The sequence below is a fragment of the Bos grunniens genome, chromosome 1 (assembly GCF_055505025.1).
Source record: "Bos grunniens cultivar Pamir isolate PY7600 chromosome 1, Bosgru_T2T1.0, whole genome shotgun sequence".
Lineage (NCBI taxonomy): Eukaryota > Metazoa > Chordata > Mammalia > Artiodactyla > Bovidae > Bos > Bos grunniens.
In genome coordinates this window covers 134,233,211-134,253,829 of record NC_141165.1, presented here as the reverse complement: position 1 = coordinate 134,253,829, position 20,619 = coordinate 134,233,211, and the positions used below count along the sequence as shown (strand labels likewise).

The window sequence follows — 20,619 nt, the reverse complement described above, 5'->3', positions numbered from 1 at the left end:
AGACATCTCAGAGTCTGATAAATTATTCATTAAGCAGTTTACTGCTATTGTTTATGCACACTGAGAAAGTTGCAACAACATAACCTAAAAACCATTCAAAATTACTTGCCGGAAGACCAAAAAACACAAATGTTTAATTATGATCAATTACTCTATAGTTAGTGTCATGTGTCTTATTTTTGGCACTAATGCATTGATTAGACACAATGACTCTGCCTAATCCTTTGATCATTGATATGCCACCATATGAATTCTTTGAAAGATGTTAATTTTTGGTAATTTTTAAATTTTTCTAGTAGTGGAGTATATAAATATTTTCTATGGAAATGGCTGAAACACTAAGTTAACACACCACTAAAAGTTGAAATTATAGCAGTCTCACATTTTGGAAAAGGATCCTGCAAAAATTTTATAATATTGAATAGACACAATGTATTCTTCCAAGGTGTATGGATCAAATCAGAACATATTGCTTTATTGAACAATCATACATGCACTGTTTAGAAGCTCACTGTTTGAAAGGAGTTATTAAACCAATTACTGAGTTGATTTCTCTTTCACTCTAGTTTTATGTCTTTGATTCATTTTGAGTTAATTTTTGTATATGGTGTTAGTTAAGGGTTTAACTTTATTCCTTTTCATGTGGATATCCAGTTTTTCCGACACTACTAGTTGAAAAGACTGTCCTTTCTCTGTTGAATGATCCTAGTCTTCTTGTGAAAAATCATTTGCTTATGAGAAAGCTTATTTTGGGGCTCTTGTTTCTGTTCTGTTGGTTGATATATCTGTTTTTAGCCAGTACCATGCTGGAGCTTTGTGGTAAATTTTGAACTCAGGAAGTGTAAGTCAATTGGTTTTGTTCTTTATCAAGATCATTTTGTTTATTAGTAGTTCTTTAGAAGCTCCATATGAATTTTAGGATGAATCTCTATTTTTGCAAAATGTTTCATTGAAATTTTAATAGAGATTGAATTGAATTTGTATATTGCTTTCGGTAGTGTTTACACTGAACATGGAATGTCTTTCTGTTTATTTGTTTTTAATTTATTTCTATTTATATCTTTAAATTATTTAAAATTGTTTAATTTCTTTAATGTTTTGTAGTTTTCATTGTACAAGTATTTCAACTCCTTGGTTAATTTCCTAAGTATTTCATTCTTTTTGATGATATTCAAGATGAAATTGTTTTTATAATTACTTCTTTAGACTGTTCATTGTTAGTGTATACAAATGTAACAGATTTTTGTATATTGACTTTGCTGAATCAGTTTGTTAGTTATAACATTATTTTCTCATAGATCTTTAGGATTTAGGGCCATATCACATAATCTGCTAAAGGGATAATTTTCCATCTTCCTTTCTGATTTGGATATATTTTACTTCCTTTTCTTCTTGCCTAATTCAAGCTTTCCTGGTAGCTCAATGGTAAAGAATTCACTTGCCAATGCAGGAGACATGGGTTTCATCCTTGGATTTGGAATATCCCCTGGAGATGGAAATGGCAACCCACTCCAGGATTCTTGCCTGGGAAATCCTGTAGACAGAGGAGCCTTGTAGGCTACAGTTCATGTGGTCCTAAAGAGTCAGACACAACTTAGGAACTAAATAACTAGAGCAACTTGTCTGATTCCTCCGGCTGTTCAGCTTCTTTGAATAGAAATGGCAGAAGCTGGTATGTTTGTCTTATTCCTGGCCTTGAAGGAAAAGCTTTTAGTCATTCTCTGTTGAGCATAACATTTGCTGTGGATTTTTCATGTGTCACTTTTATTACTTTGAGGCAGTTCTTTTCTATTAGGTATTAGTTGTTTTCTGTTAGCTATTTCTATTTCTTAGCATGTGTGATTTTTATTACTAAAGGGTACTGACTTTTGACTACTGTATTTTATGCATATATTCAGATGATTTTTTTTTTCATTCTATTAATGTGTTTTAGCACAATGAACAATTTTGGTATGTTGAACCATCTTATACTTTAGGAATAAATTCCACTTGGTTATTTTAATAAGCTGGTAAATTTATTTTACTGATTTCTGTTGAGGATATTTCCATTAGTGTTCATAAGGGATATTGGTCTGTAGTTTTCGTGCAGTGCATTTGGCTTTTATATCCTAATAATGCTAGCCTCACAGAATGAGTTAGAAAATGTTCTAGCCTCTCCAATTTTTATTTTGGAAAAGTTATTAGTTCCTTAAAAGTTTGGTAAAATGTAACAGTGAAACCATCAAATCCAAGGCTTTTTGTTGTTGGGAGAATTTTGCTTATTTAACTAGATTTAATCTAGTTACTAGTCATAAGTCTTAGCAGATTTTGTCCATTTTCTAGGAATTTGTCCATTTGCCTAGGTTACCTAATATATTGGCATATAGTTATTCATTGTCCTCTCTCATAATTATTTTTATTTCTGAAGTTTGGGCAACAATGTCCCCATTCTCATTTCTGATTTCAGTAGTTTGAAACTTCTATTTTTTCTTAGCTAAAATTTTGCCAGTTTGGTTGATCTTTTTGAAGAACTCACTTTTGGTTTTATTGATTGCCTCTATTGTTTTTCTAATCCCTCTTTTGCCTCTGCTCTGATCTTCATTATTTCCTCCTTTCTACTAGCTTTGGGTTTAGCTTATTCCTTAAGTTTTAAATGTCAGTTGCTCAGTTGTGTCTGACTCTTTGTGATCCCATGGACTGTAGCCCGCCTGGCTTCTCCGTCCATGCAATTCTCCAGGCCAAGAATACTGGAGTGGGATGCTATTCTCCTTCTCCAAGAGATTTTCCCGACCCACCATTGGTCTCTAAGTAGTTTCTAAATTCCTTATGATTTCTTCCTTGAGACATTGGTTGTGTAAGTGTGTGTTGTTTAATTTCCACAAATTTGTGAATTTTCCAGTTTTCCTTGTGTTACTGATTTCTAATATTATCCTGTTGTGGTCAGATAAGATATTTTATATGATATATATCTTTTAAAATCTGTTGACATTTAATTTTGTTATTCCAGGTATATTTTTAACTTATAAGATTATAAAAATTATTTCTAATACAATTTAGAATTCTCATGTTGGATATTTTTATAAATTGAATGTATAAGGCTGATTTTTCTTGGTTTTGTATTGTAGCGCAGGCTGACATTTCATTGCATACTAATATATTTGTTAACTTTAATGAAGCTCTTTTGCTCCTCTTTATTTTTTCATGAATTATTGCATTATATGACTAAGGGGCCCCTACATATGATGGAAATTTCTAGAGCCAGTTATTTCAATAAAGTGCCTTTGCTTCTCACATACAGTTTATAAAAACTGTTTACACATGGGGTCTTATAGCTCCCATGTGTATGAAGGCTCACATACAGTTTATAAATACAGTTTACACATGGGGTCTTATAGCTCCCATGTGTATGAAGGCTCAGTCACTCAGTTGTGTCCAACTCTTAGTAACTCTGTGGACTGGAGCCCACCAGGCTCCTCTGTTCATGGAATTTTCCAGGTAAGAATACTGGAGTAGGTTGCCATTTCCTACCCCAGCTATAGGTCCCTTTCAATATTAAGCTACTTTATAATCTATAGCCTTCCCCACATTGGTATCCAACACTCTCCAGGGTTCACTGGTTTTCAAAGATCAGGTTGAAGGTAAGTCTGAATATTTCTGGGGAAGATTTGTTTTTTAAACTTCTCTGCTCCCACTTAAGCTTTGCTAGAGCTATGTTAACATTGTGCATAATGTCAATATCAAAATGAAATTTGAAGGCAAACTGCAAAATGCATAGAGATATCATAGGCACTGTCGGTGAAGAATTGGATTACTGTATGAGAAGTTGTAGAAGGGTGTGCTAAGAATGTTGAACACGCGTGCCGTTATTGGTGAAAATTTTTCCTGTGAAGAGTTGATTTAATTTGATAGTATTTCTGCCATGATGACACTGATCGCAGGTTGATTGCTTAGCTGGTGTGTCGTTTTTTGTTTTGTTTTTTTTTTTGAAATAAATAACTGATTTCTCAGGATAAAAGAATTTTATCAAAAGTTCATCACTACAGGGTTTCTACATTTTTTTTCTAAAAAATTATTGTTAAATCCATTAAAAAATTAAACTTACGAAGTATGTTTCTAATACTTAGGTCTCTCTCTGTCATTCAAGTTCCTGAAAATCTGTTTAGAGATAACAGGATTATAGTAGTTAGAATTTGAAGACTAAAGGGTTTGTTCTGGGTCACATGTCTTTTGTTTTTGTCCATGGATTTGTTTGGCTCTGGCTCTGGAATAACATGGGGAAACATTTGGAGTAACTAAAACCTTACGAAATATGTTTACAAAGAAATGTCTTCTAAAGATGTTTTCTTTTTTAACTTCAAACTGAATGGAGATAAGGTGTGTTAATGCTCAATTTAATTCTATCTGAGGTTATGTAGCTGAATAGTGTTTTATTTTCTCATAAGATATTATAAAATAGATGAGCTTTTCTGTGGTCTGTTGCTAAAATGCAAATCAATAATTATATTCTTTTGAATTTGAGAAACAGTACTCATCACTATAGGGGGTTGAAGGTAAGAGTTTTATTTATGCTTTAAACTAAATCAAAAATACATATATCTTTTTTTTTAATCTTTCATCTTTTGTCATTATGGTTATAAAAGATTCATGATGGCAGTTAATGAATTCATATCACTAGTCCCTTAGCTAAGTCTCTTCAAACTTTCAAAATTCTAGGTCAGAGTTCTCCTCTGCTTGTTAACACTACTACTGTACTTCCTGTGGGAGGTTCTGTCATTAAGTAATGGTGATAGGCAGGATGTATCTGGAAACAGATTCTTCAACTCTTGGCTTATTGCACTCTTAAAATAATCTACTTTGTGGCAATGAGAACTGATAAGCAGTTATCATGTCCAGGAACACACACCTCCATCTGGTCCATTGATTTATCAGTGAATCCCTTTTATTTCCTCACTTTTCAAATTGCTCTCAAACTCAAGTCATCCACCAAGGTAAAATTTGATAGTACATGTGTTGCTTTGTTTACCATTACTATTCACTTTAAGGCGGCTTTTCTCATCATAATGGTTTTGATGGCAATATAGAGCCCTTTGAGTAAAGATAGTAAGAATATCTAGACAGCAACACCAGAAAATTTCACCAAATCCATGACCTTTCTAAGACTGAGACCCTTTATGACTGCTCATGAAGTTAACTCAATTAATACAAAGCATCCACACCAAAATAAATCTGGATTGTTATCAGAGTAGTTTTATTTATTTATTTTTCCTGAGCTGGACCTTTTGTTCTATTTATTCAATTCAAGCTGCACTTTTGACTTTTCCTTATTTCATTCTTGTAATTTCAAGAATATCACCACTCTGAAGTTTTAACTTTTTAATAAACTTTAGGGACTAAGACATATCTTCATAAATCTACCGATTTAGCACTTTCTGTATGATGCTGTGCTGTGCTTCGTCGTGCAGTCCTGTCCAACTCCTTGCAACACCATGCACTGTAGTCTGCCAAGCTCTTCTCCCCATGGGGATTCTCCAGGCAGTACTGGAGCGGGTAGCCTATCCCTTCTCCTGGGGGTCTTGCTGACCTAAGAGCTGAACTAGGGTCTCCTGTATTGCAAGCAGATTCTTTACCAGTTGAGCTACCAGGGAAGCCCTTCTGTATGGTGGCTCAGTGTTAAAAAATCCGCCTGTGAATGCAGGAGACACCAAAGGCACGGGTTTAATCCCTGGGTTGGGAAGATCCCCTGGAGTGGGAAATGGCAACCTGCTCTAGTATTCTTGCGTGGGAAATTCCATGGACAGAGCATTCTGGCAGGCTACAGTCCTTGGGGTCGCAACGAGTTGGACACAACTGTGCTTGCACACACACACACATACACACACACACACTCACACACATACTCATTTGAGTACAACTTTACCGATTGTCTAACATTATGCACTGTACACCATGTTTAATACTTTATTTTTTCCTCCTAAAGTACAGGATATTATATTCTGCAATGTATGTTCCCTCATTACTCTACATGCTATATGATCCTTGCCAATTTCTATGTATCTATGAATTTTTGTGCTTTGTTACATTTCTTCATTTGATCTTTAGGTTCCATATATAAGTGAAATCAAGATATTTTCTTTATCTGATTTATTTCATTTAGCATAATACCCTCTAGGTCTATCAATATTGTTACAAATGGCAAGATTTTACATTTTTATGGCTGGGTAATGTTCCATTGTATACATATGCCACTTACTCTTTATCCATTCATTTTTTAATGGACACTTAGGGTGCTTCCATATCTTGGCTATTGTAAATAATTTTGCACTGAACATTGGGGTGCATATATTTTTTGATTTGGTGTTTTCATATTCTTTGGATAAATGCACAGAATTGGGATTTTTGTAGCATATGAGTTCAGGTTTTAATTTTCTGAGGGAACTCCATACTGTTTTTCATAGTGGCTGTACCAGATTATATTCCTAACAACAGTGTATGGAGGTTCCGTTTTCTCCACATCCTCTACAAGACTTTTTATTTGTTGCCAATTTGATCATCACCATTCTTAAATGTGTGATGTTAAATCTCATGATGGCATTATGTCTTATACTTATTAGCTTTTCCCTTATGACTAGTGTTATTAGTTGAGCATCTTATCATTGCATGTTGATCACCTGTATGTCTTCTTTGGAAAATGTCTATTCATATCCTCTGCCCATTTTAAACTGGATTCTTTGTTTTTATGATATTGAGTTCTATGTGTTCTTTGTATATTTTGGATATTATGCCCCTTATTGGACATATCACTTATACATATATTTTCCCATTCAGTAGGTTGCCTTTAGTTTTGTTGATGATTTCTTTCATTGTGCAAAAGCTATTTAAATTTGATGTCAGATGAGATCAGATCAGATCAGTCGCTCAGTTGTGTCCGACTCTTTGCGACCCCATGAATCATAGCACGCCAGGCCTCCCTGTCCATCACCAAATCCCAGAGTTCACTCAGACTCACGTCCATCGAGTCAGTGATGCCATCCAGCCATCTCATCCTCTGTCGTTCCCTTCTCCTCCTGCCCCCAATCCCTCTCAGCATCAGAGTCTTTTCCAATGAGTCAACTCTTCACATGAGGTGGCCAAAGTACTAGAGTTTCAGCTTTAGCACCATTCCTTCCAAAGAAATCCCAGGGCTGATCTCCTTCAGAATGGACTGGCTGGATCTCCTTGCAGTCCAAGGGACCCTCAAGAGTCTTATCCAACACCACAGTTCAAAAGCATCAATTCTTCGGCACTCAGCCTTCTTCACAGTCCAACTCTAAAAATCCATACATGACCACAGGAAAAATCATAGCCTTGACTAGATGGACCTTTGTTGGCAAAGTAATGTCTCTGCTTTTGAATATGCTATCTAGGTTGGTCATAACTTTCCTTTCAAGGAGTAAGCGTCTTTTAATTTCATGGCCGCAGTCACCATCTGCAGTGATTTTGGAGCCCAGAAAAATAAAGTCTGACAATGTTTTCAATGTTTCCCCATCTATTTCCCATGAAGTGATGGGACCAGATGACATGATCTTCATTTTCTGAATGTTGAGCTTTAAGCCAACTTTTTCACTCTCCACTTTCACTTTCATCAAGAGGCTTTTGAGTTCCTCTTCACTTTCTGCCATAAGGGTGGTGTCATCTGCATATCTGAGGTTATTGATATTTCTCCCGGCAAACTTGATTCCAGCTCGTGTTTCTTCCAGTCCAGCGTTTCTCATGATGTACTCTGCATATAAGTTAAATAAACAGGGTGACAATATACAGCCTTGACATACTCCTTTTCCTATTTGGAACCAGTCTGTTGTTCCATGTCCAGTTCTAACTGTTGCTTCCTGACTTGCGTACAAATTTCTCAAGAGGCAGATCAGGTGGTCTGGTATTCCCATCTCTTTCAGAATTTCCCACAGTTTATTGTGATCCACACAGTCAAAGGTTTTGCCATAGTCAATAAAGCAGAAATAGATGTTTTTCTGGAACTCTCTTGCTTTTTCCGTGATCCAGTGGATGTTGGCAATTTGATCTCTGGTTCCTCTGCCTTTTCTAAAACCAGCTTGAACATCAGGAAGTTCACGGTTCACATATTGCTGAAGCCTGGCTTGGAGAATTTTGAGCATTACTTTACTAGCATGTGAGATGAGTGCAATTGTGCAGTAATTTGAGCATTCTTTGGCATTGCCTTTCTTTGGGATTGGAATGCAAACTGCCCTTTTCCAGTCCTGTGGCCACTGCTGAGTTTTCCAAATTTGCTGGCATATTGAGTGCAGCACTTTCACAGCATCATCTTTCAGGATTTGGAATAGCTCAACTGGAATTCCATCACCTCCACTAGCTTTGTTCATAGTGATGCTTCCTAAGGCCCACTTGACTTCACATTCCAGGATGTCTGGCTCTAGGTCAGTGATCACACCATGGTGATTATCTTGGTCGTGAAGATCTTTTTTGTACAGTTCTTCTGTGTATTCTTGCCATCTCTTCTTAATATCTTCTGCTTCTGTTAGGCCCATACCATTTCTGTCCTTTATCGAGCCCATCTTTGCAGAAATTTTCCTTTGGTATCTCTGATTTTCTTGAAGAGATCTCTAGTCTTTCCCATTCTGTTGTTTTCCTCTATTTCTTTGCATTGATCGCTGAAGAAGGCTTTCTTATCTCTTCTTGCTATTCCTTGGAACTCTGCATTCAGATGCTTATATCTTTCCTTTTCTCCTTTGCTTTTTGCTTCTCTTCTTTTCACAGCTATTTGTAAGGCCTCCCCAGACAGCCATTTTGCTTTTTTGCATTTCCTTTCCATGGGGATGGTCTTGATCCCTGTCTCCTGTACAGTGTCACCAACCTCATTCCATAGTTCATCAGGCACTCTATCTATCAGATCTAGGCCCTTAAATCTTTTTCTCACTTCCACTGTATAATCATAAGGGATTTGATTTAGGTCATACCTGAATGGTCTAGTGGTTTTCCCTACTTTCTTCAATTTAAGTCTGAATTTGGCAATAAGGTGTTCATGGTCTGAGCCACAGTCAGCTCCTGGTCTTGTTTTTGCTGACTGTATAGAGCTTCTCCATCTTTGGCTGCAGAGAATATAATCAATCTGATTTCAGTGGTGACCATCTGGTGATGTCCATGTATAGAGTCTTCTCTTGTGTTGTTGGAAGAGGGTGTTTGTTATGACCAGTGCATTTTCTTGGCAAAACTCTATTAGTCTTTGCCCTGCTTCATTCTGTATTCCAAGGCCAAATTTGCCTGTTATTCCAGGTGTTTCTTGACTTCCTACTTTTGCATTTCAGTCCCCTATAATGAAAAGGACATCTTTTTTGGGTGTTAGTTCTAAAAGGTCTTGTAGGTCTTCATAGAACTGTTCAACTTCAGCTTCTTCAGCGTTACTGGTTGGGGCATAGACTTGGATTACTGTAATATTGAATGGTTTGCCTTGGAAACGAACAGAGATCATTCTGTCATTTTTGAGATTGCATCCAAGTACTGCATTTCGGATTCTTTTGTTGACCATGATGGCTACTCCATTTCTTCTGAGGGATATCTGCCCGCAGTAGTAGATAAAATGGTCATCTGAGTTAAATTCACCCATTCCTGTCCATTTCAGTTCACTGATTCCTAGAATGCCGACAGTCACTCTTGCCATCTCCTGTTTGACCACTTCCAATTTGCCTTGATTCATGGACCTGACATTCCAGGTTCCTATGCAATATTGCTCTTTGCAGCATCGGACATTGCTTCTATCACCAGTCACATCCGCAGCTGGGTATTGAGCACTTACTGACCTGGGGAGTTCCTCTTTCAGTATTCTATCATTTTGCCTTTTCATACTGTTCATGGGGTTCTCAAGGCAAGAATACTGAAGTGGTTTGCCATTCCCTTCTCCAATGGACCACATTCTGTCAGATCTCTCCACCATGACCCGCCCATCTTGGGTTGCCCCACGGTAATGGCTTAATTTCATTGAGTTAGACAAGGCTGTGGTCCTAGTGTGATTAGATTGACTAGTTTTCTGTGAGTATGGTTTCAGTGTGTTTGCCCTCTGATGCCCTCTTGCAACACCTACTCTCTTACTTGGGTTTCTCTTACCTTGGGTGAAATTTGATGTAGTCTTGCTTATTTTTGCTTTTGTTGTCTTTGCCTGAGAATACATACCCAAAAAAAGTGCTGTTAATACCAGTGTCAATAAGTTTACTGCTTATGTTTTCTTCAAAGAGCTTTATAGTTTCAGGTAATTTTCAGTACATTTTGAGTTTGCTTTTGTATATGGTAAGAGGAAGTGGTCTAGTCTCATTCTTTTGCATGTAGCTGCCCAGTTTTCCCAGCACTACTTATTGAAGAAGCTGTCTTTTCCCCATTGCATATTCCTGTCTCCTGTGTCATAGATTACTTGATCATATGAGGGTGGGTTCATTCCTGGGCGCTCTATTCTTCTTTTGTGCCAGTACATTACTGTTCTGATTACTATGCCTTAGTAGTATATTTTGAAATCAGGGAGTGTGGCATCTCTAGCTTTGTTTTTCTTTTTTAAGATTGTCTTTAGTCATTCAGGGTCTTCTGTTATTTTATACAAATTTTAAGATTATTCGTTCTGGTTCTGTGGGGAAAAAAAACACTGAAATTTTGATAGGGATTTCTTTGACTCTGTAGATTACTTTGTAATCAACAATGTATGGATATTTTAACAATGTTAGTTCTTCCAATCCATGAGTAAAATATATCTATTAATTTATTTGTGTCATTTCCAATTTCTTTCATCACTATCTTAAAGCTTCAGAGTATAATTCGTTCACTTCATTGGTTAAATATATTCTTATGAAAGTTATTCATTTTGATACAACTGTTAATGGGATTGTTTTCTTAATTTCTCTGATAGTTTGTCTTTAGTGTATGGAAATGCATTAATCTCTATATCAGTTATTTCCTGTGACTTTATTGCAGTCAGTTATTCATTTAAATGGTTTTTTGATGACCTCATTTCGGTTTTCTATATATAGTGTCACCTCATTATAAATAATGATAGTTGTACTTCTTCCTTTCATTTTAAATGCCTTTTATTTCCTTTTATTGTCTGATTGCTGCATATAGGACTGTATTCAATGGTAAGTATGAACATCTACACTTTGTTCCTTGTCCTGGAGTAACAGCTTTTAGGTTTTCACTACTGAGTATCACGGTAGCTGTGAGTTTGTCCTATACAGTCTTTATTGCATTGAAGTGTATTCCTGCTATACAAGCTTTATTGAGACTTTTTTTCATAAATGGTCATTGGATTTTGTCAAGTGATCTATCTGCATCTAATGAGATGATGGTGTAATTTTTATTCTTAGTTTTTTTTTTTTTTCTATTCTAATTAGATGATATGTACTATTCTGTCTTCCAGATTGCTAATCCATTCTAATCTGCTGCTGATTCCCACTAGTGTATTTTCCACTAAAGTTACTATATTCTTCAGCTCTAAATGGTTCTTTCTCATACTTTTAGTTCTATGTTCCTCCATTCTTCCCCCAAGTTTGGTGAACATTTTTATGATCGTTATTTTGAACTCTTTTTATCAGGTAAATTACTTATTTCATTCATTTTTTCCCTCTGGGGTTTAATCTTCTTCCATTTGGAAGATATTACTGTCTCTTCGTTCTGTTTGACATTCTGTGTTTGTTTTTATAAATTTCCCTGCTGGCTCAGATGGTAAAGAATCTGCCTGCAATGCAGGAGACCCAGGTTTGATCCCTGGGTCAGAAAGATCTCCTGGAGAAAGGAATAGCTACCCACTTCAGTATCCTGGCCTGGAGAGTTCCACGGACTGTATAGTCCATTGGATCGCAAAGAGTCGGACACAACTGAATGACTTTCACTTTCTGGGCAGTAAGTCTGCACAGCATTCCTCAAGATATCCCTCCCTAACACAGGTCACTGTACTGGGGAGAATTTCCCCAAAATACTATATTTTTGCCTCTCCAACCTGTCTTTATGTGGTCCATCCATCTTCTGTTGTCCATAAGCTCTTCAATCAGATCTCATTCCTTCTTAAGGAGGAATAGCTTTGCACAGAGGTGTCTGTAGGAAGAGGAGAGTTCAGTCTTTCTATACCATCTTGGACCAGAAAATTCTCATTATGGGCAATTTTAAGTTGCCTTACATTAACAATCCTTGTTAATACTTCCATTGCATGAGTTTTTTTTTCAAAACAGTCTTAATAAATGTTGTAGTATTTGAGCATATCAAATGTAAAATCAGCAATGCTGGACAATCTGTTTCATTTATGAATTTATCTATCATATATCAATTTTTGATAACTCTATTTTGATAACCTCAGAGCTTCTTCAGTATATAATGATATCTTTAAATATACTAAAACGCAGAGACATTACCTTGCCAACAAAGGTCCATCTAATCAAGGCTGTGGTTTTTCCAGTAGTCATGTATTGATGTGAGAGTTGGACTGTGAAGAAAGCTGAGTGCAGAAGAATTGATGCTTTTGAATTGTGGTGTTGGAGAAGACTCTTGAGAGTCCTTTGGACTTCAAGGAGATCCAACCAGTCCATTCTAAAGGAGATCAGTCCTGGGTGTTCTTTGGAAGGAATGATGCTAAAGCTGAAACTCCAGTACTTTGGTCACCTCATGTGAAGAGTTGACTCATTGGAAAAGACTCTGATGCTGGGAGGGGTTGGGGGCAGGAGGAGAAGGGCACAACAAAGGATGAGACGGCTGGATGGCATCACCGACTCGATGAACGTGAGTTTGAGTGAACTCCGGGAGTTGATGATGGACAGGGAGGCCTGGTGTGCTGCAGTTCATGGGGTCACAAAGAATCGGACACGACTGAGCGACTGAACTGAACTGACACATACACATAAAAAAAAAGCTTCCAAATATATTGCTTTTTTTCATCTAAGTGCCTAGACCTTCACCAGGGTCCTGATCACACCAGGCCCAAATCATTATTCTTGTATCCTTCACATCATCCCTACCTCCTGTCTCTCACCACTCACTTTCATCTGTATTTCAAATTGATAAAACTGAAGTACTTCCATCCTCATGTGTCTTTTTGAATTAGTAACCTAAGTACCTCCTTTGCCTCTGTTTGAAACTTTGAACTTTGCATCAGACTTCCTTTTTCTTCCTAGTGTGCATCCTAGTCTGAGCAGAGAGAATTTATTTCTATCTTTATCTCCTTGTGAAAAGTGACTGTTTTATTACTTGTTCTGCAACCCAGATTTTCTTATTCTTTTGATACTTATTCTCCCTTTACAATCTGTATTTATTTCACACATCTTTAAACTTGTGTCATCTTTATAATGGCTAATAGAATTTAGTACAGCTATCCCTTGTATGCATGGGGGATTGGTTATAGGAGCCTCCTCAGATACCAAAATCTGTGGATGCTGAATTCCCTTATGTGACTTGGTATAGAACTGTCCACCGTCTGTAGCCACAGGTTTTGCATCCACGTGCTCAGTTGCTCAATCGTGTCTGAATTTGCGGCCCCATGGACTATAGCCTTCCAGGCTCCTCTGCTCATAGAATTTTTCAGGCACAGATTCTTGAGTGGGGTCTCATTTCCTACTCCAAAGGATCTTCCACACCAAGGGATCAAACCTGTGTCTCTTGTGTCTCTGCATTGGCAGGTAGGTTCTTTGCCATTGGTGCCACCCAGGAAGCCACTGCATCCATAGAGTCAACCTACTGCCAGTTGAAATTCGGTCCCCAGTTATTTGAATCCATGAATGCAAAGCCTGCAGATACAGAAGACCTCCTGTACATTTATGGAAAAAATTCTGCATATAAATGGACCTTCTCAGTTTAAGCCCATGTTATTCAGTGGTCAAGTGCATTTAATTTTTTCTAGCTTGTATGGATGGAAGAAATTGTGGGTGCTTCATGCAGGTAAAAATGAACATTAATATTTTAAAATACCTAATGTTACTCTCCAAATATGACATTTCAAATATAGCATAATTAAATGTAAAAAATAATTGAATATTTTCTCTCTTAAAAATCATCTTTGCTCTGCAGAGTATCTGCACAGAAATATATATTGCTTATAAAAGCCATATTTTGGACCTCTTATGCTTCAACTGTATGGGTGGCTCAACTGTATGGGTGGATGTGTACATTAAAAAAAAAAAAAAAAGTACCTTTGAAATAGTTGTTGCTGCTGCTGCTGCTGCTGAGTCGCTTCAGTCGTGTCCGACTCTGTGCGACCCCATAGACGGCAGCCCACCAGGCTCCCCCGTCCCTGGGATTCTCCAGGCAAGAACACTGGAGTGGGTTGCCATTTCCTTCTCCAATGCATGAAAGTGAAAAGTGAAAGTGAAGTTCAGTTGTATACAACTCTTAGCGACCCCATGGACTGCAGCCCATCAGGGTCCTCCATCCGTGGGATTTGTTAGTAGGATTCTATTAAAACCTCAACTATTAAAGTTGGCAAATGACAACTTTCTAAGGAGAGAAATTAAAACCTACATGAGTGATGTTGATATAATTTGTGTTTACGATAAGAACAAACATTGTTTTATGACAGTGGATTTCAAAAATTCAAAAAATACATTTGGAAACAAGATATAAAACATAAATAATATGAAATAGGAAGAATTACAGCAAATATTTGTCAGGAGATTAATATGTACATAACCCCTTAGGAAGTATTGGCCACTGTAGACAATATTAATAAAGTAGCGTACATAGTAAAGGTAGGAAAAGATATCTAATTTCATAAATTTTATGTAGATCAGAAATGTTAAAATTTAGCTGTCTGATTCTTGATAACTATAATCTGGGTAACCTGTGGACAGAACTTTCGCCTACCTTTAGTTAGATTCTCATGAATTGATGAAATTATTTATCATCTTTTCAATTCAAATGGCATGAGACTTTGGAAATTCAGGGTATTAGCAATCAATATACTCAATATAATAGATAAATGACTTGAGCAGGTGGTACTTAACGCTTTTACACTTATTGGTCACTTGGGAGGGTTCATAGTTTCTGAAGTTAATGCCCGTTAGAATAATGTTCTCAGTGACTAAAGAAACTAAGTCAAAAAACACAGCTCCCTTAGAAGAATGCACAAACAGTATATATAGTATCTTTCATTCAGTTCAGATTTCAGTCTGGCAGCGACAAACTAAATTCAGCAGTAAATTGCCTTTTGGGGATAAAAAGATAAAGACACAGCCTTATCCTTTAGTATGTTCTGCTTCTGAGATGAGATCATCAGACACATTAGTGTAAGATAGTGTAAAACCCTGGAGTGAAAAAATACAAAATTTGACTCTAAGGTTTTAATTTGCAACAAAGGCAGGTAACTTGTTCTCTTTTAACCTCAACTTCTCCATTTGCCATTGTTAGATACATTGTAGGTTTTTCTCTGATTCAGATTGTCAGGGGAGTTTGTAATTTCCTTGCTTCTGTCTTGTTGCAACAAAAATTTGAAGCGATGACAGACCAGTGTTAGAGCCCTGTGTTATAGCTCAGTTTTAAGGAAAATACATCCTCAAGGCATGAGGGTGGGCTGACCCAAAAGACACAAAGAGAAGGGAAGCTGCAATCATTCTAGGCTTGCTCCTTTTATCCATTTGTCTCCTCCCTGCTGAGCCTGCCCTATGTAAATTGGACTAGCTAGGAGGGGTGTTTGTTTCATCTGAGGTCCTCACCTTGGTCCTCAGACCTTCCTTTGTTCTATTTTCACGGGCTTTGTCCCTTCTTTGCCTTTTAGCCACCGACATTTTGGACTCCTTTTTCCTATTCTAGGTACATAACATTCCCCCCTGAAGAGATGGGAGGCCCAATTCTTTGGGAATAGGGGTGTCGAGGGCTCTCTGGCTACTTCTTGCTGAACTGGGACGGCGAGGGGAATTGGCCATCCCCCTCTTGCTAGTCACAAGCCTCAGAGTCCTTATAGCAGTGTTCATCTAAGGGTGAGTGATATTTTCTGTGGTCAGCTGTAGTTTTACATATCCTTGTTGAACTGGCACTGCATCTTGTAGCTTGTTGACCTGCACAGAGACAAAAAGAGTTAGACAATTGATAATACATGGAGCAATCATAAACGGCATCAATATGGTGATGACAGGAATTAGTAGGAGCAGTAGGCAACTCCAAATTCCCCCTCGCCAGGAGAAGGATCCCCCAAAGAGAGATTGTAGCAACCCCAAGAATTCTCCAGCTCATTCTTTGAGGTCCTGTAGGATCTAGGATGTTTTTCTTGAGGAATGTGAAACTTTCTTTAACTTAGCTAGAGGGTCAGTTCAGTTCACTTTAGTTGCTCAGTCGTATCCGACTCTTTGCAACCCCATGAATTGCAGCAGGCCAGGTCTCCCTGTCCATCACCATCTCCCGGAATCTACCCAAACCCATGTCCATCGAGTCAGTGATGCCATCCAGCCATCTCATCCTCCATCGTCCCCTTCTTCTCCTGCCCTCAATCTTTCCCAGCATCAGAGTCTTTTCAAATGAGTCAGCTCTTTGCATGAGGTGGCCAAAATATTGGAGTTTCAGCTTCAATATCAGTCCTTCCAATGAACACCCAGGACGATCTCCTTTAGAATGGACTAGTTGGATCTCTTTGCAGTCCAAGGGAGTCTCAAGAATCTTCTCCAACACCACAGTTCAAAAGCATCAATTATTCAGTGCTCAGCTTTCTTTATTGTCCAAATCTCACATCCATACATGACCACTGGAAAATCCATAGCTTTGACTAGATGGACCTTTGTTGACAAAGTAATGTCTCTGCTTTTGAACATGCTATCTAGGTTGGTCATAACTTTCCTTCCAAGGAGTAAGTGTCTTTTAATTTCATGGCTGAAGTCACCATCTGCAGTGATTGTGGAACCCCCAAAAATAAAGTCAGCCATTGTTTCCACTGTTTCCCCATCTATTTGCCATGAAGTGATGGGATCAGATGCCATGATCTTCGTTTTCTGAATGTTGAGTTTTAAGCCAACTTTTTCACTCTCCTCTTTCACTTTCATCAAGAGGCTCTTTAGTTCTTCACTTTCTGCCATAAGGGTGGTGTCATCTGCATATCTGAGGTTATTGATACTTCTCCCGGCAATCTTGATTCCAGCTTGTGCTTCCTCCAGCCCAGCGTTTCTCATGATGTACTCTGCATATAAGTTAAATAAGCAGGGTGACAATATGCAGCCTTGTCATACTCCTTTCCCTATTTAGAACCAGTCTGTTGTTCCATGTCCAGTTCTAACTGTTGCTTCCTGATCTGCATACAGGTTTCTCAAGAGGTAGGTCAGGTGGTCTGGTATTCCCATCTCTTTCAGAATTTTCCACAGTTTACTGTGATCAACACAGTAGCTAGAGGTATTTACCCATAAACAACACATCTCATTCAAGATGGCTCAAGTCTCCCCTTTTTCAGGGATCAGGAGATCTATATCCTGTCTATTTTGGAGTACAACCCCTGCCAAGCTGTGTTGGCTCTTCAGAGTTATCCTGAGAAATCTTATTCCCAGAAACTTAATTTTGGGGGTGTTCATTAGAATGGCACTCATTTGTAGTTCTGAATAGGTATCTGAGATTGCCCAGGGGTTCACAGATGTATTGAGTGCTTCTTCTGTTTTCTTCCATGACTTGACTCATGAGTAGTGAATCCAGAAGTCATGTCCTGGTACCTTTACTGCTGTGGGGGTAGAAAGTATTACAGGGTAGGGGCCCTTCCACTTGGGCTGGAGTTGAGCCTTTGGGGACCATCTTTCCAGACTTTAATTAGGACTTGAGTTCCTGGAACATACACTGGTGACTCTTTAGAATCTTTTGGGTCCTGATTGACACCCAACAAGTGTATATCCTGTTGGACTTGTCCAATGGCCATGGTATAAGACTGGAGGGTCTGAGCCTCTGGATCTAGGAAGAGATCATTGACATAAGCAAAAGGTTTCCCATATAGCATCTTATGAGGGCTAAGACCAACCTGTTCCTTAAGGGCAATATGGGTGCAGAGGAGAGCTATTGGTAAAGCCTCCTTCCATCCCAGGGAGGTCTCCTGGGTTAACTTTTTTATCACTGATTTTAAGAACTGGTTGGCTCTTTCTACTTTTCCTGAAGACTGAGGCACAATGCAGATAATAAGTAATGCCCAATGCTTTAGAGACCCCTTGGGTGACCTTAGAAGTAAATGATATCCCATTATTGCTTTATAATGACCTGAACAGACCAAATCTTGGAATGATTTGATGGAGCAGTGTTTTTTTATTTTTTTTTTACTACCTCCTCAGCCTACTCAGTCCAGGTGGGAAAGCCTTCAGTCCATCCTGTGACTATATCTATCATGGCTAATAAGTATTTATACACTTGAGAAACTGGCATCTGAGTGAAGTCCATCTGCCAGTCCTCTCCTGGGTAGGTCCCAAGTCGTTGGATGGGCTAGGTCAGCTGGGGTCTTCAAGCTCCTTGGGGGTTGTTTAATTGGCAAGTGGGACAAGAGGAGACCACTTGCCTTATAGTCGTTTGGAAGTCTGTTGCTCTGAAGGACCTTTTTAGTAACCTTTGGAGGGCCTTTTCCCCTAAATGAGTGGTGACATGTAAGGAGTTAACCAACTTTCATTGGAGGTTCCCAGGCAGAAAGAGGAGTCCCTCCTTTTGGAACCACTCCATGTGATTTTCTTGAAAGCCTTCACTCTTAGCTTTAAGAGTCTCACTTTCAGTATATGAAGGAGTTTCTGGCAAATTAGTCTGTGGAACTAAGGTAGCAACCTCTATTAGGTCAGTGTTCTGTAATGCTGCTCTCTTAGCTGCCTGATTGGATGCTTGGTTCCCTTGGGCCACTTCCATGCTCACTTTTTGGTGTCTTTTACAGTGGGAGGCTGAAACCTTAGCAGGCTGAAGGACTGCCTCCATGAGCTTAAGGATTTGATCACCGTATTTGATTGGGGACACTCGGGTGGTCAAGTGGTCTCTTTCTTTCCAAATAGCAGCATGTGCATGTTAGCACCAGAAAGGCGTACTTGGAGTCAGTGAAAATGGTTACTCTTTTTCCTTTTCCCAGCTCTAAAGTTTGAGTCAGGGCTATGAGCTCAGCTAATTGGGCTGAAGTACCTGATGGCAGAGGTTTAGCCTCTGTGGTAACAAAATTGGAGACTGCTGCATATCCAGCTCTTCTTTTTCCATTCAAGACAAAGCTGCTTCCATCATTGTACCAGATTTCCTCAGGACTGGTCAGAGGATCTTCTGACAATCCCTCTCGAGGTTTTGTCAAGTGGTCCAAGGTTTCTAGGCAAGAGTGAAAGGGAAGGGAGCCCTCGGGGGTAGGCAGGAGGGTGGCAGGGTTAAGAACCTCACAAGGGGATATAGTCAGGCCTGGATTTTCCATTAGCACTACTTGATATCTGAGGATTCTTTGATCAGACATCCATAAATGGCCTCTCCCATTTAGGAGTTGTTTCACTTGGTGGCTGGTAAAAATAGTTAGTTTGCCCCCAAAAGAGAGTTTTAATCTATCAGGATTGCATTAGCTGCAAGTATTCGAAGGCAGGGAAAGATCTCTTCCCAATATGGGAATAGGACACTCAGGGGCCACCAGAAACTGGTGGGGAAATACTTGTCCACCCCAGCAACAAAGAAGTGCTCAGGTGAATCTTTTTGTAATTGTTTTTCCTGTAGCACCCAAAATGGTACAGGTCTGGGGTTGCACAGAGTAGGACATGACTGAAGCAACTTAGCAGCAACAGCAGCAGCAGCTGCAGGGAGAAGGCTCTGGAGCAGGAGGTCAGGACAGAGTAGGTAGCCCCTGTGTCAACCAGGAAATTCTTGGAACTACCTGCCACATCCAGTTGCACTCTTGGCTCTAGCCCCGTGATGGTTATCTGTGACAGGTGGGCTGGCTGGGGCAGGCTGCTTTAGTCCTGTTCAACTATGGTGAGGGAAGGCTTGGCACTTGACCTTGAGGCTCTTGGGTCCCAAGGGCAGAGTGCCACCCAAGGCCCCAACTGATGGCATTTGTAGCAAGCCATTTTAGGAGACTTGTCACAGTTTGGACACTCTTTGGCCCAATGTCCTGCCTGTCTACCGATTAGGCATTTGCCTCATGCCTTGTCCTTTAAGGACTCGAGTTTCACCATAGGGCTTCCCTGGAGGGTGGCCAGCATCTGGGCATGCCTTGTCTCTTTCCTTCTCTCCCTTTCCTGGGCTTTGGCCTCTCTCTCTTGTTCTCTGTTATAAAAGGTATTGGTGGCTGTCTGGACCATCTCATTTAAAGAGGCTACAAGGTCCTGCTGCTGTAGCTGTTGTAACTTTATCCTGATGTCTGATGCACATTGGGACAGGAATTTGTCCTTTAAAATCACCTGTCCCTTGTAAGAGTCCAAGTTCAGATTGGAAAACTTTTGGAGGGTCTCTTTTAGACTTTCCAGAAAGGCAACAGTGTTCTTGTTAGACTCCTGAGTTGTTGCTGAGACTGGGCACAGTCCCACAACTAAGAGGCTTCCTTCTATTTTCATGGGTAGACTTCCTTAGGAGTGAGTCTTTCTGAAGCTTATCCTACCCAGTACTGTTGCAACCTGAGAACTAGGCATCCCTGGGTCAGGGTGCAGATCCCCAGTCAGGCTGAGGCATGACAGCCTTCTGGAGGTCAAATCCCTGGGCAGGTCGAGGCATGTCAACCTCCTG

At 39.1% G+C, this 20,619-nt stretch overlaps 1 long non-coding RNA gene across 3 annotated transcripts in view; it reads left to right on the top strand.

The window, feature by feature from the left end:
• Positions 1-20,619, top strand: part of LOC147380220 (uncharacterized) — a 325,705-nt gene that overhangs the window by 146,261 nt on the left and 158,825 nt on the right. Inside the window, exon 5 of one of the 3 annotated variants that reach the window (XR_015167414.1) lies at positions 13,633-13,812. The exons of the other annotated variants lie outside the window; for them this stretch is intronic. This is a non-coding gene — a long non-coding RNA (uncharacterized LOC147380220). Of the gene's footprint in view, positions 1-13,632; positions 13,813-20,619 lie in introns of those variants that run through there. 3 annotated transcript variants of the gene reach the window in all.